The sequence below is a fragment of the Echinops telfairi genome, unplaced genomic scaffold (genome assembly GCF_000313985.2).
Source record: "Echinops telfairi isolate 266 unplaced genomic scaffold, ASM31398v2 ScPeMD7_7469;HRSCAF=8507_0, whole genome shotgun sequence".
NCBI classification, from domain to species: Eukaryota; Metazoa; Chordata; class Mammalia; order Afrosoricida; family Tenrecidae; genus Echinops; species Echinops telfairi.
Window position 1 is genome coordinate 10,320,546 of NW_022111372.1, and position 5,059 is coordinate 10,325,604.

Here is a 5,059-nt window from a genome sequence, read left to right on the forward strand (position 1 = left end):
TATCCTTTTGCTTCCATTTGCATACAGGCTGTTGTTGTTAGTTGCCATTGAGTAGGCTCCCACCCACAGCAGACCTCTTCACAACAGAAGAAAATACTGCACAAACTATGCCATCCTCACAGTTGTTCCTCTGCCAATTGATGCAGCCACCAAGTTAATCTATCTCCCCAAGAGTTTTCCTATTTCTCACTGATTTTCAGCTTTACCAAACATGAAGTCCTCCTCCAGAGATGACTCTCTTTACAATACGTTCAAATTATGTAAAGGAAAGTCTTGCGATCATTGCCTCCAAAGAGCTTTCTGTCTTAGTTCTTCCAACACAGATCCCTTTGTCCTTTAGCAGTCCATGGTACATTCAGTATTCTTCTCCAGCACTACAATTCAAATGCATCTATTCTTCTACATTCATCCTTATTCAATGTCCAACTTCCCAATGCATACAATGCAGTGGGGTCAGGCACACCTTAGTCCTTAATTAACATCCATGCTCTTCAATACTCTAAAAGTATCTTGAGTAGATTATTTACCTAATGCAATAGACCTTTTAATCTCTTGACTGCAGCTTCCATGAGCATTATTTGTAGATACAAAGAAGATAAAAGCCTTGGCCACTTCCATTTTTTTTCTCCACTTATCATGATGTTACCTACTGGTCCAGTTGTGAAGATTTCTGTCTTACTTACATTGAGTTGTAATCCATACTGAAGGCTGTAATCCTTGATCTTCATCAGCAAGTGTTTAAATTCCTCTTCACATTCAGCAAACAGAGCTGTGCCATCTTCATTCTACTGGTGGTTTAGAAGCCTTCCTCCAATCCTGATGGCACATTCTTCGTTTTCATATAGCACAGCTTCACTAGAGATTTGTTCAGCATACAGATTGAGCAAGTATGTTAAGGAGAAACAACCCTGACACACATCTTTCCTGATTTGAAACCATACCCTGTGCCCGTGTTCTGTTAGCATACTGCTTCTTGATTGATGTGCAAGTTCCTGATGAATACAAGGATGTGTTCTGTATTTTTCTCAAGTTTATTCATATTTTATTATTTTCTTATGGTCCACACAGTTCAGTACCTTCTCATAGTAAGTGAAACACAAGTAAACCTCTTTCTGTGTTTTGATCCAAGATTCATCTGAGATCGACAATGATATCCCTTGTTCCATGTCCTCTTCTGAATCTGTCTGGAAAAGTGCTGGTATAAACATTGTTGGAACGTCTTAAATAAAGTTTCACATTTGTGCCATACCAGTGATGCCATTCTATAGTTTGAGCATTGTTTTGGGTCACCTCTCTGTGGAATGGTCAACAATATGGATCTCTGTCAATTGGCCAGGTAGCTGTCTTACAAATTTCTTGGCATAGAGGAGTAAGTGTTTCAAGTGTGTACTTGTGTTTCATTGACTATGCAAAGGCGTTTGACTATGTGGACGATAATAAACTATGAATAACCTTGAGAAGAATGAGAATTCCAGAGCACTTCATTGTGTTCATGAGGAAATTGTACATGGATCCGATGGCAGTTGTGTGAATAGACAAGGGCACCTTGTATCATTTATAATAGTAAAGGTGTGCTTCAGGGTTGTTCAATCTGTATACTGAGCAAATCATCAGAAAACCTTGATGACACGCAAAAGAAGGTGGCAATCTGATTTGAAGACATATTATTATCAACCTAAAATATGCAGATGACACAACCTTGCTTGCTGAAAGTGAGCAAGAATTGACACTCAAGTGCCTGCTGGTAAAGGCCAAGAATTGTAGCCTTCATCATGTATTACAACTCAATATAAAGAAGAAGAACATCCTCACAACTGGACCAATAGTTAACATCATGCTAAATGGAGAAAAGGTTGAAATTGTCAAGGACTTTGTCTTACTTAGATCCACAATCAACGCTCATGGAAGAAGCTTTCAAGAGATCAAAAGATATATTTATTAAGTAAAACTGCTGCACAAGACCTCTTTAGTGTTTTGAAGTGCAAGGATGTTTCTTTGAGGACTAAATTAAGCCTGACCCAAGCCATGGTATTCTCCAATGCATCATATACCTGCTAAAGTTGCACATTGACTAATGAAGACCATAGAAGAATATATGCAATTGAATTGTGATACTGGAGGAGAATATGGAAAATATCATAGATGGCTAAAAGAAGAAACAGATCTGTATTGAAGAAGTAAGGTCAGAGTCCTCATTATAGGCAAGGATTCCTACATACTTTGGACATATTGCCAGGAGAGACCAGTCACTAGAGAAGACCATAACGATTGGTGAAGTGGAAGGGCAGTGAAAAAGAGGAAGGTTCTTGATGAAATGGATTGACACAGTGGTTACATAAATGCACTCAGGAATAGTTCTGAGGATGGCACAGTACCATGTCATGTTTCCTCTCTTTGTACATTGGGGTCACTATGGGTCAGAGTCAACTCGCTGGCACCTAACAACAAAAACAACCAAGGATGTGGATCACTTCGTACTTTGGCAGAGTGCCTTTCCATACCTCTCCAGCCAACCCAGAGCAGTAGTCATCTTATGGGCTTGCCTGCACGTGTTCTTGATAGAGATGACTCTATTGGGAACAGTGAGAGGTTATGAGTTATGAGTCAGTCATGAGTTATGCCCTACCAATATCCCCCTGATTGCCTTGTACCGAAGGCCTCGGGCCAATCTTAAAAGCCCTTCTATCTGATTTAATGTACGTGTCCCAATCATGGTCCCTCTTCTGTAGTCCAATCTGCAACTGTAGTGCAATCATTTGCCACCAAACATGTAATTGTGATAGTTTCCTTTTCCCTCTCATGCTCTTTTTACTGTTTGGTACCTCAGGAAATTCTTGGATGCCGTGCTGAGCTTTTGCTAAAGGCTTCACTCATCTGGGTGGTGTGTCTATTTTTTACACAGCCTTTTCCACTTAAGACTTTATAAATGTTTTTCTTAAGTGATATTTGAGCTTAGATTATCATTTGTACCTTAAAATATCTCTCTAAAAACACCCATGCCTTCCTCTTTGCATTTTCATGACAAATTCTTATTTTGTTCATCTAGGCATCATATGACCCAGATATTTTATGAAAATAGTTGTTGTTTTTCATCATTTACAAGAGGTAATGATGTGGAGAACTTGTCCCCATGAATTCTTTTACACACATATTGGGGAGGAGAGGGATAATATACATATATATTCTCATATTGTTTTTGAGACCTAGCTATAACCTAGAAAATAGTGGTCTATTATTGTGCCCATAGACTGGCTTTTGAGGGAGGTAATTCTAAGTTTGATCTACGTAAATAGATTTGGGGCTGTCACTGCTTGTAAACACAAGTGCTCAGAACTTAAGCTCTAATGCATAGCAGAAGATAAACAAGAAACACTTTTACCCATTCCCACCTGAGAAATCACACAACTAGTCTTCATAATGTTTAATAAAATGTGTGAAAACCCTGAGACACAGTTCCATAAAGTCTGAGAGTGCTCACCTCGGCACCGTCTCTGAGACTGAACTTACACGGGGTAATAGAACACCCCTATCTGTGACACCAGTTTCTTCCACTCTTGAGAGATCCTGTCAAAAAGGACAGTTTCAGAATCCTGCTGAATATAACCTTCATTGTAAAGGGCAAGAGACTCTAGCTCTCAAAATTTTGGAAGACCATTTATTAAGTCTCAAGTGGGAGAATACAAGAAAAAGACATTTTATTCAAGTGAGGGAGCCCATTAGCATGGGGTGATAATGGCATCCAAGGATTTGTTGAGATTTATGGATTTGAAAAGGACTTGGAGAGCAAAAGAAACTTTCACAAAAGCATGATTGGGGACAGATAAATACATCACATTTTCAGGGGGGATTACAGATGTGGGAATTGGACTAGGATTGGCGCACATATATTATGTTAGAAGACTTTGCAAGCCTGAAGCCCAAATCCAAGGCCTTCCAACCAAGACAGTTAGTGCAGGAGTCATAACTCATGAACTCCAGGACGGTAGGCTCCATAAAGTCCACATCCAGGCAAGACCCTGTGGGAGACTGTTCCTCCCTGAGCTGCACAAGATGTAGCACTACTAGCATAGTGGGTAAGTATGGGGCAGCTAATTGTAAGGTCAGCAATTCAAATATACCAGTCGATTCTTGGCTAAAAGAAGGAATTTCCATTTCAGTAAAAAGCCACAAAGGCAGCTGTACACTGTCCTATAGGGTGGGTACAAGTTGACATAGACTCAATGGTAGTGAGTTTGCCTTTGGGAACTAGTCAGAAAAGGAATCTATGTTCTAGTGCACTCTGTCTGTGGGGAATACTGTAAAAATTCCTGGTCGATGACCAGAAGAAATTCAGTGGAGGCTAAATCCATGTAGGGAATCTGAAAATGGATTTTATGTTTTTATTGTTATTCAGGGCCCTCTGCAAACAGTGCTCTGAATTTAAGCTCTAATACAGATGCTGAAGGGATGTGTATGTAGGGTTTGTTTGGTAGGGTTTTGTATTGATTGTTTTTTACTCCTCTTCTAAAAATTTTTAGCATTTAAAATACTACTTTTGTGAATTTCTAGCAATTTCTGACAAAACACATTTGATATTTTTCCAAATTTTACTGAAATAATTTTTTCTGTACTATAAATCATGATATGGAGGCAAAAAAGGATTACTTTGTATATATATATATATATATAATATATATTATTATTTTAAATGTTTCTTATTGATGCTATTTTTTCAATCAAATACATATTTTCTGAAAACTTACAATGTACAGGAATAGTTTCAAGTTCTCAAGATTTAGTATTTAATAACCAAAACCCAGACTCAGATTTATTCTAGAAGGGAGAAAGTTCATAAACATTGCATATAATAAGTAGACATATGGTAAAAGTTGAAATGAAATGGGAGTGGAGGCAAATGCAAGGTTGGAAGAAGTGGTTGGTGGGAAGATGGCCCAGCTTGGAGGGCCCAGTGTACAGAGAGGACTGTGTGGCTGCCCCCACAGCGAGATGCGGCATCCTGCGCTGACACACGGCCCTGCACGGGACAGCACCGGAGACACAGTGTGGAATGGACAACTGA